Raw genomic sequence first — 16,401 nt, forward strand, 5'->3', positions numbered from 1 at the left:
TTTATGTTCTTATGCATAGGTTGGTTATTTTTATCGTGCATTCTATGATGGAGCATGGAGTTGTTTGGTGAATGAACGATGTTATTTCTAAAACATGTGATCTTCTAATTTCTATGTAATGATTAGTGTAATTACTTTGTGCCCTAAATTGAGATAAAACAAACAAAACTATATATATTTGTGAAAGAGACTAGATTTTTGTCCAAAATCTTCATAGGTTGTTTGTTATAAATCACTGAATTGAAATCTTATTATGTTGTGTTCACAAAATTTTTTTAATATGTTGTGCTTGCAGGTTGTTTGTTATAAATCATTGATTTCAAAACTGTATACATTTGTGGTTTGTATCTTATTAATTTGGTTCTCAGAGTTGTTTTATGTATATTAGTGTTTTCAACATTTAACATTTAATTTTGTTCTTTGTTGTTCATTCAAATGAAAACACTTAATATGTTGAATGGATATGGTTGGTGTTGCTATTCAATTTTTTACAAACATATTTAGTGTCATCAACAATAATCACCCAAATGTTTGTGAAATTAGGAGAGTTATGGCTAGCCAGTTAGGAAATCTATTGATTAGATGTTATTTAGCACCATTCAAGGACATCGTAAGATAGTTGAAGAATAAGATGACACGAAGACATTAGGAGCTACTTCGGCGAACGCCATTTAGTCATCTGATGGATATTGAGCCAATAGTACAAGAGCGTAGTGTATTGAATGCGTTGATGTAGTTTTTTGATGCACGGACTAAAACCTTCAATTTGGGAGATAGTCATTTGCAATTCAGGCCTGAAGATGTTTTAATGATACTTGGACTAAAATGTGATGGTGTCGCAATATATTTGACAAGGAAGAAGAAATGTTGCACACTCGAGGAGGAGTTTTTAATAAAATGAGTAGATCAAACAAGGGAGTGCTTAGGAAGGACTTTAATGAGTCTGGATGGCAAGGAAGAAGAAAGTTTCATAAAGCTTTTGTTGGTGTACATCATGGGATAGTTACTTTTTCCCACGACTTCATGTATAGCACCGGCATGGTTAGCCTACTATATAGATGATATGTCAATACTAGACTAATATGCATGGTGATAAGTGCTTGTGTATTAGTAATACGAAGTATTCTTTTTTTACGATGAGCATTACTTTTCTCAGATTTTATCGCTAATACATGTGTATTTGTATTTAATAAGTGTCTAAATGTAGGTGTTTTCGTATATATATATCATATTCACTTTGCATGTATTTTATGAGGTTTGATGCCCGTTTTGCGCTTAATCGTCTATTATTTGCTTTGCAGGGCATAAGGAAGCCATGGAGAACAAGAAGATATCATTTAGGCGAAAAGAGAAGAAAACATGAATTTCATACCACCCCCATACTACACAATATGGGGGTCGTATGCATTGTAGCAGTGGAATGATTTGGAGTTGTCTGCCCAGATTTCCATACTACCAAGTATATAGGGCCGTATGGAGGCCATATGCACCCCGTATGAAACTCGAATCTAGGGTTTTCGAGTGCTATACAACCCCCATATGACCCCTATACGACTCATATGTCATAGGGGTATAAATACTGATTTTTAGGGCAGAATAAGGGACTTTTTCTGGGCATATTTTGAGAGACCACTTGAGAGGCTTTGGGTGACCTTGGGAAGGAGAAGAAGGGCAAGGAAGCTAAGAGATCATTCAAGGCCAAGGTCCAAGACTCTCAAGGCAAGAAGGCAACATCATTCAAGGGGAGATCTACCACGATTTGAAGGAAGGAGACCCGCGGCTAGAGGAAGCGTTATTCGGTATTCCTTTGGCGGGGAAAGCGTCATTCAACACATTTTCTACCTCTTCCTCCACTATTTCATCTAGGGAGTATCATTTATGCTTTTCTTTTGTGTTTCACTTGATTGATTGCTTGTTGTGGGATGATGACACACTAGACCCCCCAAAGGCCACGGGTGTTGGTGAACCTTGGGGAGGGGTTATCATGTATTTTTGGATGATTACTTGTTAATTCCATGCTTGGGTAATTTTTGGGATTTAATCCATTGTTTTTCATGCTAAGTGCTACACTAAAAAGAAATCCGTAGCTCTTTTATGAGTGATGCATGTAGATATGACTTGCTCGCATGTATTAGATCATAAATGGATTAGAAGGGGATACTTGTATCATCACGCTGAGAAATTGGGTGTTGGTAGCCCTCCATGTTAGATTAAGCCGAAGAAGAGTAGGTTTACTCCTATTTGAGATTTCCTTGTGGTTAATGCAATCGTAGGAATGTGGATTTGGATGAAATTCATATCTATGTTCGTATGGGATTAGGGTTCAATCGCCGAGAAATTGGGGTTCTTCTAATCTAGAAATCTCTTGGTCAATTTTACCCTTGCATCTTTTAATCATCATCCATGTTTCATGACAACTCCTCAAGGGGATCCACATCCATAGGCTCTTGCATTACATTGAATTTCTTGCTTGCTCATTGCTTGTTCTCTCTAATTTGTTGGAAATCTTGTTTTAGTTTTAGTTGCTTCTAGTAGAGTAAATTCCGTTACTTGAGATCTTAGGCTAGATAATAGTTCGAGAAAGAGTAATAGGAGATCCTTAGCCCCGAGGAATACGATCCTCGTGTCTTCACACGAGGTATTACTTGGTGATCCCGTACACTTGTAGGGAATCAATCAGTATTCTTTTGTCCATGCAGGGTTGTGGAGACAAGTATGGAAGAAAGAAGCCAAAGTAGATTACGTTTATACTTTGTTGATGGAATCTTGGAGTGAACAAATGTGAAGACACAAGTTGTGCTCAAAGACATGTGAGTGTGTGCCAACCTCTGTTGTGCTCAAGTGAATATGTAAATTAGAGGGGCATAAAGGTAGTCACATTCATGTGTTCCGACTTGTGCAATGCTAGCAAGATTGTCATCACAGGCCGCTGAAAAATGAATTTATGCGGATTCACACGGGCATGTAGAAATTCCACATGCCCATATGGATGCCCGATTCCAGCCCTATTTAAGTCACGATTTCAGCCCGATTTAGGGATCCTTCTTTCCATCCTTGGCCTATCTTTTCTCACCTTTGGAGCCATCCGCGGCTAAGGTTTGGAGAGGCTTTAGCTAGGCTTTCAGAGAGGTTTATGGCCTTCAACACCGTGTTTTCTTTGGAAGAGAGTTATTGGGGGAGTTATCGTCGGCACAGATCCGACGAGGTGTGCCCTAGGCTTGACGAGGGGACTTTTATAGAAGACGCAGCCACTCCACAAGACCATCAACATGAACACCAAAGGGGTTTTATTCATGGATTGCATATTTTTACTTTTGATTTTATTATTGATTGTATTTTGCTCCATGGAGAACTAAACCCCTAGTGGGTATTTGGGCTTGTAAACTCTATGATGATATTGTTTCTTTGACCTCTTTTTATGCTTTCATTAATTGATGTTTTAATTGAGTTCCAATCTTGAATGCTTGTTGAGTTGATTTTCCCTTAGAGTGACATTAGGGTTGAGAATCCATTTTGGTAATCCTTGTGGATGAGTGACACACCATGAGGGTTAGACAATGCTAGATTGGAGAGGGTTGAGAGGATGAGTTGAGAGAGAGCGGAATGTCCTCTTTCCTCTCTGGTGTGATTTATCCTACCTCCGTGTTCCAATAGTTTTTTGCAGTCACAATATAGTGAAGTGCTAAGAGACGAACTCCGCTGGGGCTTAGTTGCACAAGCAACAGAGTGAAGCGTTGAAGAAATCCTTAGTATGTGGGACTTAATTATGATTAAGGGTCTTTCGCCTAGACCAAAGTGTTAGATCTATTTTAGGGAATAGGGTTTATCACTTGGAATCCCTTGAGCCTAAAGCAACCTTGCACATTGTGAGGTGTTGAGATTGGGAGATTTCTCCACCGAGGCATAGTGTAGAGTTAGTCACGGTTGACCTTAAGTTTTGGGACCGTGTGTTTAAGGATCTCCACGAGTCGTTAGACATTAGTTAGTAGACATAATGATTGGTCTTGCACTTGAAACAATAGTTCTAGGGTGAGCAATGTCAGGGTGCCCCATTTATCGTCGATTGCCTCTCCTATCTTTTATTTGTGCCTCCTTCTTCTTTTCTTATTTCTATTTGCATTGATTCTTATTCACATCACTATTAATTCATTTTTTGTTCTAATTAAATAGTGCAATCTTTGTGTTTCTAATTACTATTCCCTGTGGATTCGACTACCCACTCACCGGGGTATTATTCTTCGACAAACCTGTGCACTTGCGGTACACATACAAAAGGGTGTGTCACATGGGCCCAAGCCACTCACTATTGGATTATGGATGATTTGCCCATTACAGCTGCCTGTGTGAAGGACAGATGTTCCGAGAAGCCACCATGCATAGGGTATTTGTGAGGCTGTACAATAACATTGACAATTTTTTTCTATGAAGTAACGAGGACTGAGAAGAAAACCTACTTTAGAAGAACACCATGGATTCTTTGTTACGATGAAGTTAGTATCAAGAAACAAGCAGGTGTCAGTGCCTTGATCGAGTCATTGGAAGGAAAAGAGGTATGGAAATTAGAATCCATTCAGTATCTTCTTTTTCTGTTCTAGTTTTATATCATATTGTTTGCTTTTACTCATAGGTTGTTAGTATCCATATGTGTTGTTCAATATCACATTTAACCTTTTAACATCCATAGTTCTCATTTATTATATCGATAATAGTTTAGTATCCTATACCTATATTTAGTTTTTTAAGTGAATGTTCATTTATGAAATTAAAGTGTATATGTCCATGTTAATGATTGTTGTTGTATCTGCTAGTTTTTCCCACTCATACGAGAGAGACAATCTAAAATTGACCTCATTGGTTCAAGAAAAATTAAGGTCAACTTTGCAAGGACAACTTTGGATCAATCCGGAGTAACTAAAGCAACAAAATTCATCAAGGCAAAACCAGCAATAATTTTAAAAGAAATAGGGGGAGAAGCCTCCCGTACAATAGGTTAACAAAGCAGGAAGTTAGAGAGCCCATGAAGGGAGTCTAGAAAATCCTCATCTTTGAGTCCATAGAGGAAAAGGATGGAAGATACCAAATACGAAACATTGATGACTAAGGTGTTTGCACTTCATGCAAAGGTAGCGTTGAAGAAATGAAGAACTCAATTAACAAGAAAGAAGATGTGCTACCACCCCAATCCATAGATGACATTGGCCAAGAAACACAAGCCAAAAGAGCTAGGAGAGTGGCATCCAAGCCATAAGCTGCCAAACCAACACTTGAAAAAGCCTCAGAGGAGGCTCAACTAGACGGGCGTGTTACTCGCTCATAAAAGACAGTGATAACCTTGTAACCAAAGCATACTACTTGAGTAAAAGATGCACCGATACCTAGAGGTAGGAAACATGCAGCACGAACTCCATCCTAATTAAGTGCAATGGACAAACAAACAATAGAGGACATTGAGAATGCGATAGAATCTCTAGCATGGCTAAAAACTGGGGAGTCTATATGTGTTGACAAGGAAGAAGCCACAGAAGGAAAGACATAGAAATGGTTACGGGAACCTTCCCAGTAAACCGATTTCAATCCAATGAAAAATGGCCTACCGGATTTGGCCGACTGTAAAAGATACACCAAATATCACTAAGCATATTCCTCAATTGGCAAATAGACAAGTAAGCACATTGTTCAGGTATTCTGTATTAGAATTTTTAGCATGGAATTCAGATTTGCAATCAAATTTTCTACTAGAGTAATCAATATTTGAAGTTATTGATGTACATTAATACATAATATTTACTTTTAACATTAATAGTAGAATATTCAGCATTACTGTTTATTATTTGGCATAACACATTAGTTTTGAGTCATATATATGCACTATCATGTCTTTGGGTCAGTCTTTCACCTACCAAATTAATTAATTTTTCTATATTGCATCAAAACAATAGTTTGGAGTAGAGAGAAGGATCACCCAAGATGTTCTCATTTGTATGCATTGATTGATGACAAACAGATGGTGCCGGAAGATGTAATTGACTTGTTTGTTCTCATGTTACTTAATATCCTTAAGAAATTGTCCACTGGGTTTAAGATGACCGCTACAATTACCCGACCAATGGCGCTTGCGTTATCTAGGCAAGATCATTTGGCCAGTGGAATGTAAAGAATGATGGGCCCTATGCTAGAAGATTTCACCGCCGCAAAGTTAGTCCTCATGCTAATTATATGAAACAAGCATTATCACTCACTTGTTCTTAACAGAGTTAAGAAGGAATACTTGCACTATGACTCCATCAGTGGACATGTTTATGATCGGGATGCAGTAGCCTTAGTAATAACTACATTTGAGCATTTTGTTTTCAACTTCTTTGTTATAGTGTGTGTCATAATTTTCCTTCTTGCGATATGCACTATTTGAAGAGCATTTGTAGAAAAAGCTTGGTGTTAGTTAAATTGTGGCATATATACTAACTCACATGCAGGATTGTCCAAAACAAAGGATGGATAGTTTGGATAGTTCAGTTTATTTGATGTGGTTCGTAGAGCAAGTGTTAAATGATGAAGAGTTGTATCTCCCCCAATCAGATGTCTCTCATGTGTGGCTAGAGTATGCTGCATGTTCTAGAGGATGGTATTATGTGAAATCCTCAGTGTAAGGAGCCAGTGGCCAAAGATGTGTCTGAAATTGAGTCAGAAATTGTAATTGCAAATGAACCCATATCTAAAGATATACATGTAGATATATCAGAGATTGTGATTGGAATTGAACCATACCCAAAGATTCCAACAATGATCTAGGTGAACCCTTGCCCGAAGATGCAGTCACTAACCCATGTCCCATCATAGATCCACATAGTTAACCAAGTGAAGAGGTACCTACACTTGTTGATTTGGCCACAGCTTCAGACAAGTAAAAATAGAACAATGGTTTTATTTATTCGTTTAGAACTAATTATGGTGAACATAATGCATTTCAGTTTAGATTCAATATTATATGGAACAACTTTGTATTTGACTTACTTGTTTATTGTTTTGTGCTAATGACAATGGATATAGTACTTTCTATTTACATTTATTGGCCTTAATTCAGTTTTTGTGTTTCTCATTTACTATTGACGATTACAGTTCATCCCTTGTTATTTTCCCTTCTAATTCAAATGAATGTCTTCAAATTTTAATTTTGTTCTTTGGGTATAGTACTTCATATTTACTTTCTTATATCACCTTCAGCATTCGCATCAAGTGATCAATTTTCATGTTTCCACTTACTATTTGGTGGACCTATTCAGAATATGTCTTTTATGTTCAAATTTGCATGTTGTCATACAAAATTAGAGCTTGTTATATAATATCCATAACTATCATTCAACATACGATATTAGTGTTCAAAATATAAAAGAAAGTACATACAATGTGCATGGTGAGTCTGCAATTACTTCATTACATGTGGCCTTGTTATGCCCAACTTCATGGCATCGATTACAATGTAAGTCACGGACACCAAATGCTTGTGATTCAATCCTCCTTTTCCTCGATCGTCTTAGTCTCTTCTTTGAGATAGGTGGACCAATACGGAGATGTCGATCCTCATTCATTGGTTTGTCATGATCTGGTACGAGGAATATTGAACTCACATACGCTTCCTTGTACAATGCAACCGGGTGTTAGGCTTTCATAAAACGATAAACGTTTATATCTATCTACAATATTGCACAGCATGCATGGTTACAAGGAAGACTGTACACCTCCCACCGGTGATAAGAACATGTTCTTTGACGCAGATTAACAAAGTTGACCTGGTCATCCACAACTTCGAAAATATCACTATCAAATCATCCTATGACTAAGCACCTACTTTCTTTGATTATACTAAGCACCTACTTTCTTTGATTGTCTTTTCAATCTTCTTGTGAATCTCATAGCAAAGATGGGTTTCCCATTTCATGCAATTCTCACAACAATTGTATATTAGGTTTATCATCTTGAACCTACATTGGTAGGAAATGATTTAGAGGAAGTGTACATAAGAGAACTAACATTACTGCTGACAATATAAGGAAAAGGTCCAACAAATCCACAATAGTAAAGACTACACACAAATAGTGAACACTAAAATAACTATTGTTTGTAACAAATACATGATAAAGAACACCAACATTAAAAACTATACACCTAAAGCTGATACAAACCCACAAAAGCTAAAAGTACTCATGAAGGTCAAAAACTATACGCTAAACAAAAAAAGAAAACATTAAATAGAGATACTCCATGAGATCGTTTGAAAGTAAATATGATTACTTCAAATAAAATGACAACTACGCATAGTATTCTGAGTGAATTATTTGTGTGCATACCTTATTGCGTCGACCATGTTATAAACAGGTAGATGTCATGCCTCCTAAATCCACGCATTGAAAGACTTTGTGGCATTCGAATACATCTCACCCCAATGTTGCCTCTAAACAAGTAATTGTTCCAATGCATCCTGTCTAACTTTTGAAATAACCAATTATGGGCCTGTATTGATGCCGCTGACAAGGCACCCACAACATTATTATATTCTGAGGATGTGCATGCATACGAAATCTTGGCAATCAAGCTCCAACACTCATCTTTCAATCCTTTCCCTAGGTGGCCATTAGACTTCAAAAAGTTTGCTTGGAGATGTCATAAACAATAGCCATATAGGGCAGACAGGAAGACTTTGGCAATAGCATTGACAAGTTTCTTAGAACGGTCTAAAATGAATGTAATGATCTTGTCATAGTCATCTTGACCATATATTGCATCACCCAAAGTAGAAATGAAGTACATCCACTCAACAATAGCAAAAGCTAAATGAAATAGACCTTCATTACCGTCCTTAGCTATTGCGCCTAGTAGGACACCACCATATTTACCTAGCAAATAGGTGCCATCTAGAAATATCATGGGTCTACAACCATGCTTAAAACCATCGAGAGATGCAAGAAAGCAAAAAAACCATGCTTAAAGTGTTCTTCATCCCTCACAAACCTTATCTACATACCATATAAACAGATCATAACTTACAACATTGCTTCCATGGAGAATTCCCTTTGCCATCTTTTTACCCATCCAGGCCAGTTTGTATGGTAGTCGAACACCATGGTCACGCAATATATCACGTTGTATGTCTACGGCTCTGTATAGAGGATGATCTTGCAATTTCCTCATCATTTGCCTACTAACCCATTTTTTAAAAGCCCTTGGATGAGATGTTGTGCCAATACCCAGACCACATGTATCAGTATTTTGAGTTGTTTTGATTTTAAAGGTGAGGGAGGTTGCTATCTCTTGAGGCATAGACACACCATTGACATCCCTCAGCAACACATGTGACAATAACTCTATTATTTTTTATGAACCTGAAGTTAAAATTGCAGTTAATAGCTAAGTCACACAATGCATCCTTGAATTCTTTTGCATATTTGAAGCATTGCCCAACCATGAAAATTTCAGCTTTTGTGTCTCGTGAATGATTGATTATTGTTATGTCTCCTCCATTTATTACTAGCACAACGTTGACAGTGAATTTTGTGATGATGGTTTCCTTGTTATATGCATTAAGTAAACAATGAGTAAAATAAATAAACAACAACAATTTAAAATTGATTAATTATGGTAAATAATCTTCTTAATGGCAAAAACTAATGTGTACCAAATAAAACTAATAACAAACAAACGATTGACATTATTCAAATCCTGTAACTGAAAGACTAAAAATAAGTGGAAAGCCAAAAAATGTGATATTTAAAGTGGCATTGGTGAACTAGAGATAGCCTCTGTTGTTCCGTTCGTGGTCTATGATCATATCCACCAAGGTCTTTCTGAATATACGGTGAACATTACACATATTTTAAAAGTCATCCTCTGAGCTAATAAAGCACATTGTCTTATGCTCGTTTGGGATTATATACTTTACTCGCACTGTAGGAGGTTTGAGAGCCCAATATGTGTATATCTCCTCCAATGTTGGCTGTCATCCAGTCAAGACAGTGAAATTCAACACATAACCATCCCTTTTTATACTTCACAACACTATAAAACATATCCATCGAGGGTCTGCATCAACAAAAACCGCTATAAATGAAAGACCCATGAACGTGATAGTTAGTAAAACATATTAATATGACCAAAATATACACCTTGGTGGGGATCTAGGAGATACCTTTACCTCACGTTCTTTGCAGTAGAGTTTTGTCAAGATAATGTCCTCGCCGCAAGGGTGGTGCTCTTCTGAAGAGTATAGATGGGGAAATATAGGTGAGTGATAAAAGAAAAAGATCACTCCACTTGCAATACCAAGGAAAAATAAGAGAAAAATAGATGAAAACTTCTCCAGCAAGACAATAGGTAAGGAAAAGACTTGTGAAACAAGATAAAGTATAAGCACCATGCTTTTACAAGACATGGCGCCAAAATTCCCTCCCAAAAAGCCAAAGGGTAATGTGAAGTTTTTCAAAAATATAAATAGCCAAAGGTAATTGGAGGGATTAAATGGAAAAAGAGAAAGATCACTCTGCATCCAATGCCAAAGAGAAAGAAAAGAAAAATAAAATGAAGAAGATGCAAGCTTCTCCAACGAGACAAAAGGTAAGGAGAAGACTTGTGAAGCAAGTTTAAGTACAAGCACCACGCTTTTACAAGACATGCCAAAATTCCATCCCAAAAAGCCAAAAGGGTAATGTGAAGTTTTTCAAAAATATAGACAACCAAAGGTGACGGGAGGAATAAAATGGAACTGGCTAAAAAAAGGATGGACTGGGGGGATATTATTTTGTTAGAAGGACTTATTGGAATAAACAAAAATTTCCAAGGACTAATAAGTAATTTTTCCAAAAAAAAATTGCATGAATCAAACTACAATATTACACAATTTGCATTGTTAAGTTAAGTATTGTTTTGCATCACAATGAATCTGACTGAGTTTGATGTATGTAGATGAAATGTTGTTACTCTTCATTTTGAGAATCAATTATGAGAATTAATGAACTAGCATGTTTGTATATCACTAACCTGTAATTAATGAACTTCTTCCATGGTGATTAAGGAATATTAGAATCAAAGGAGTTAGCCATAGGGGTAAGTAGGAGATGAAGAATGGTTTGGAGCAAAATAGTTACTGCTTTGAAAAGATACTTTGTCTTTTAAAATTACTCATGTTGGCCAGCTATGTGACAACTCAATTAGAAAAAAGAAATCCTATTAATGTCATTGGTCTGCATAAGTTATACTTAATTTAATATGAAAATCAAATTATTCATACATACATACATATATATTTATATATGTTTCATAAAACTGTTGGTAATTAATAGACAAGACACACACACTCATTATACATTGTTAGCCTTTGTTGCTCTGAATGCTTGTTACAGAAAAAAATTTATGATCATATACACAAGTTTTACTGCTTGCTAGCTATATATCTTCCCTTACTTTTCTAATTGATGAAAACAGCTAGATTACACTTAGGAGGAAATATTACATTCATGGTTGACTTAGAGCTAGCTGTATATTGCATATATGCATGCGTGTCTTCTTCTGTTAATTTACCTACAAAGAAAAATCTTAGAGATCATATATATATATGTGCTTGTAGTTTTTCTGTAGTAATTGTGATCAATTTTAAGAAGTAGATGACACAAACAAGCACTATCATTGGCAAGGTAACACTATTGTGGCTTCCATTTGTATATGCCTGATAAGTGCTTGTGTGATATTAATGCGAAGCATTCTTTCCTTATGTTGAGCATTACTCTTCTCGGATTTTTACACTAATATGTGTGTTTTTATGTTACTTTTATGCAGGTAGAGTTGTGAGGCCGAGTATGAAGGAAAGAAGCCAATGTGGATCATAATGCACCGATTTTGGAGGAAATATTGCTAAGGTTCAAATGCGAAGACATAGGTCGGGTGCGAGATGCTAGAGTGTGTGCCAACCTCCTCGTATTTGAGTTAGCACAACCATTTGGAGGGGCACAAGGGCAGTCACATTCAAGCATTCTGACTTATGCACATAGAATAAGATCTCCACCAATTTGTCCATCATTAAAGAAGCAAGTGATCCACGACGTGAGCGTGTGCCCATTTGCGTTACCCCGATGAAAGCATAGATTCGGAAAGCTATCCATGTTGGATGCTGTCGCAAAGTATTGTAGCAGCACTGTTCATAGCCGACCTAGAAAACAGGAATTCAGAGAATCCACACCGGCGTGTGGAAATTATACACGGTCGTGTGGAAATTCCACATGGGCGTGTGAAAAATCCACAGGCCCGTGTGGTCGCCCGATTCCAACCCTATTTAAAGCCGATTCAGCCCCGATTTCAGTATTTTTTTCTCCATCTCTTTCCCAACTTGAGAGAGGGCTTTGGCTAGGGTTTTGAGGGGTATTGGCTAAGGTTTTGGAGAGGTTCTACGGCTCTGACATCGTCATTTTTTAGGAAGAAGGTTGGTAGGGGAGCTTCCGTCGAGGCGTATCCTATACTGGAAAAGAGAATCCTTGGACGACGAGTAGAGGACTTTCCACAAGACCATCGACACGACCATCGAGGGGGTTTCTTTATGGATTCATTGCTTTTACATTCTATTTCTTTGATTGTACTTATCTCTATGAAGAGTTAAACCCCTAGTGGGTACTTGGGTATTTGTGAACCCTAGGATGTATTTGTTTCATTGAATCTCTTTATTATGCTTTCAATTAATTGATGTTTATTGTGAGTTCCAACCTTGAAATGCTTGATTGTATGAACATTTCCCCTAGAGTGACACTAGGGTTGAGAGTTCTTGTTGGTAACCTTGTGAGTGAGTGACACACCACGAGCGTTAGACAAAGCTAGGTTGGAGAGGGTTGAGAGGATTAGTCGAGATGTAGAGGAGCGTTCCCTTTTCCCTCCGACGTGATAGATTCTACCTCCGTTCCTCGAGTTCTTTGCGGCCATAATAGAGTGAATGGTCTAAGGGATGACCCTCCGCTGGGGCTTAGTTGCGCGTGCAACGGAGTAAAGCGTTGAGGTGATCTTAGTATCTAGGGCTTAATTGTGGTTAGGGACCTTCCACCTGGACCAAAGGGTTAGGTCTATAATTAGGAAGAGATTTATCACTTGGAATCCCTAGAGCTCTTTGCAACTCTATTCGAGTGCGAGGTTGAGAGGTTATCTAATCTCTCCTACGGGACATGTATAGAGTTAGGCATAGTTGACCTTAGATTTGGGACTATGTAATTAAGGATTTTCACGACTCACCATTGCATCGATTAGAAAGCATAATAGAGGGTTCTTGCACTTGAAACAATTATCCTAGACGGAGCATTATCCGAGTACCCCATCTTTATCGATTGCCTTACCTCCTCATTTACTCGTGCTCTCTTACTTATTGCTTTTACTTTTGAGAATTGAATCATTGTCACACTTATCACTATTGATCTTTCACATAGCTAAGAAGCGGATTAAGTATTTTTATTCCCTACTCCCTATGGATTCGATACCCGCTCATCCGGGATTATTACTTCGACAAACCTGTGCACTTGCGGGATATACGCAAGGAAACTTTGTCAATGCCATTTATGAAGATATATTTTTGTGGTGACATATGCAATTTTAATTATATCATTATATGTTTTCTTTTTTTTTTTTAGTTGATTGTGATATGTTGATTAATAAAATGAATGGTTTGGTGTAAGTCCGATTATATGCCATTGGATTTATTCATGTTGAGAATCATATATTCGATGTTGTTATTTCTTGTTATTTTCTATCATCGTTTGTCCTTCTAATTTTTTTGTCTTTGCAAATATTGATAATTAATTTTTTTTAGATGGCTGATAAAAAAAGTTGTTGGGCAATCCTTTCATAAAATCACAATGGTTGCACCATTTAGCAATAGCTCAAGTTATTATTCTAGGAATTAGTTGGATTGTGAGGCGCAAAAAAGAACATAAATATGTTAGCAATCAAATTACCCATGAATTACTGCTTTAAGGAGACCAAGCAAGAGATGAACTAATGTCATATTTGCTTTCAAGTTATCAATGCCATAACATGATAAGAATGAGGCCTAGAGCTTTTCTAGGATTATGTGAGATATTAGTTAGAGAGAAAGAGAGGTCTTAGACCAACTTTACAAGTGTCCGATCAAGGAACAAGTTGCAAAAACTCTTTATTTATTAGGTCATAATATCTCCTATTGTGAATAATTTTTCTTCTTCTGTCGTTCTAGTGAGATAATCTCCCGTCATTTTCATCATGTATTGCAAGCTATAGTAGAGTTAGAGGAAATATATATAGTAAAATCGGATGGCTCACAAATCCCTTTAGAAATATTTAGCAACAGTAGATTCTATATATATTTTAAGGTAATCAAATCTCCAATGAATTATAATTTTATTACAATTATGTGTACAGTTTGAATAAAATATTAAATTTATCCCAAGATTGTGTTGGTGTAATTGATGGACACATATTCCTGTAAAAGTTTTCAATGACAACACCCCTAGATATCGTGGAAGGAAGGATACCCAACACAAAATGTGTTGGCTGCATGCACATTTGGATTTAAAATTCACTTACGTGTTACTTAGGTAGGAAGGTACAACATTTGATTTGAGAATCATAAAAAATGCGTTAACTAGAGCTTGCCCACTACAAATTCTTGAAGGTAATTGTTGATAAGATCCACTATTTTATTAAAGACCATATGTACACAAACAATGTAATAACATAGTTCATTTAATATTTAGGAAACTATTATCTTGTAGATGCTGGATTCATACTAAGAACTGGGCTTATTACACCATATAGAGAAGAGCGATATCACTTGAAGGAGTATTCAAGGAACCCACCATGAAATCAATGTGAATTATTTAATCTTCATCATGCATCTCTACAAAATTCTATTGAACGAGCATTTGGTGTCCTCAAGAAGCTGTTTCCTATAGTAGGAAGCTTAACAAAGCCACATTATGGTTTGGAAACACAGAAGAAAATTATTTTTGCATGTTGTTGATATACAATCCCTTACTAGTCGCAAGTACATGGATTGTACAAGTAGTAAAGTGTACCCAATTAGATCGGATAGTCAAATCCATAGGAATTGGGAAGCTTCTACTACTAATTGATCCTCTAGTGTCTAATCGAATCAAAAGCTTGGGGAAAAGTATAAATCAAAGAATCTAAAAAGAAGTAAAGGATGTAGGGAGGGTGGAAATAAGTAGCGAATTGAACTGGATAAGAGACACTATAATGAATCTATACCCTGGACTACTCCTCTTAAGAAACATGTATTGACTCCTACAATGATTATCAGGTACATCTTCTTGGACCAAAAGGAAACCTTAATTCAGAAGGCTCGAGACCATGCGCCCTATTTCTAGGCACACACTTGATCCCAGTCCTCTATGTGTGCCCTAACAAGCAATGATTGCAACTATGGCAATTATGCACAACGAAATTATAAAACATGATAAAACATAAAAAAGTTCAAGAAAACTCCATAACCAAGGTAACTGAGTAAATCAAATACACAACATCTCAAGATTCATACATCTGGGGCGCATGAGAATGGTTTGACCCCTTGTGGGTTCACACAATATATAAAAGATAAAGAAAACAAAACAAAAAGAATCCATATAACTCCCTTTTGCTTCTCTAATCTTCCCAATCGTATTCCAAGGACCTTCCTGCTGACTTAACTTTGCTCTAATTGGTCCTCCAAGATCTCAACTCTCTTCCTTCTCTTGATGGTGGTGAAGTTTGTCTAGTAGGCAATATAGAAAATTCCAATTGAAGTCCCCTTAAACCTTAACTTTAGGGGTTTAAAAAGCAGTTTTTGATACAAGCACGACCGTGTTTATGCCCGTGTACTTTACATGTTGGTCAAAGGTTTGGCATCAACTTTGAAATCTTCTAGATAGTAATTTGAATGGGCATAAGCACACCCGTGCTTAAGTTGTGCTTCTATCTGCACGGGTGTGCTCTGAGCTCTATGCCTATGTTTCCTTTCTTCTGATAAAAACTCCTAGTCTTGTGATTTGCACAGGGCTAAGCACGGCCTCAACACACCCGTGCTTCTCCTGAAGATGTTTAGTTGAGTTATTTTGATGTTGAATTTGCTCCAAATCATGTTCTTTTACCCCAAGACCTATTTTCCTGCACATATACCCAAAGTAGCATCGAATTATAGGAATCGAATGCTTAGAGATAAGCTAAATACATAAGGAGGTATGCAAAATGTCTATATGAAATGCATTCATTAGATGTATTTTGCACAATTATTTAATGGGTGTAGACCCTTATGATATATATTAATTGCTCAACTTGATAACGAAATTAGAGATGAAGTACAAGATGAACATTATAGCATCGAAGAAAATAATGAAAAAACAATTGCAG

The sequence above is a fragment of the Dioscorea cayenensis genome, chromosome 21 (genome assembly GCF_009730915.1).
Source record: "Dioscorea cayenensis subsp. rotundata cultivar TDr96_F1 chromosome 21, TDr96_F1_v2_PseudoChromosome.rev07_lg8_w22 25.fasta, whole genome shotgun sequence".
NCBI lineage: Eukaryota > Viridiplantae > Streptophyta > Magnoliopsida > Dioscoreales > Dioscoreaceae > Dioscorea > Dioscorea cayenensis.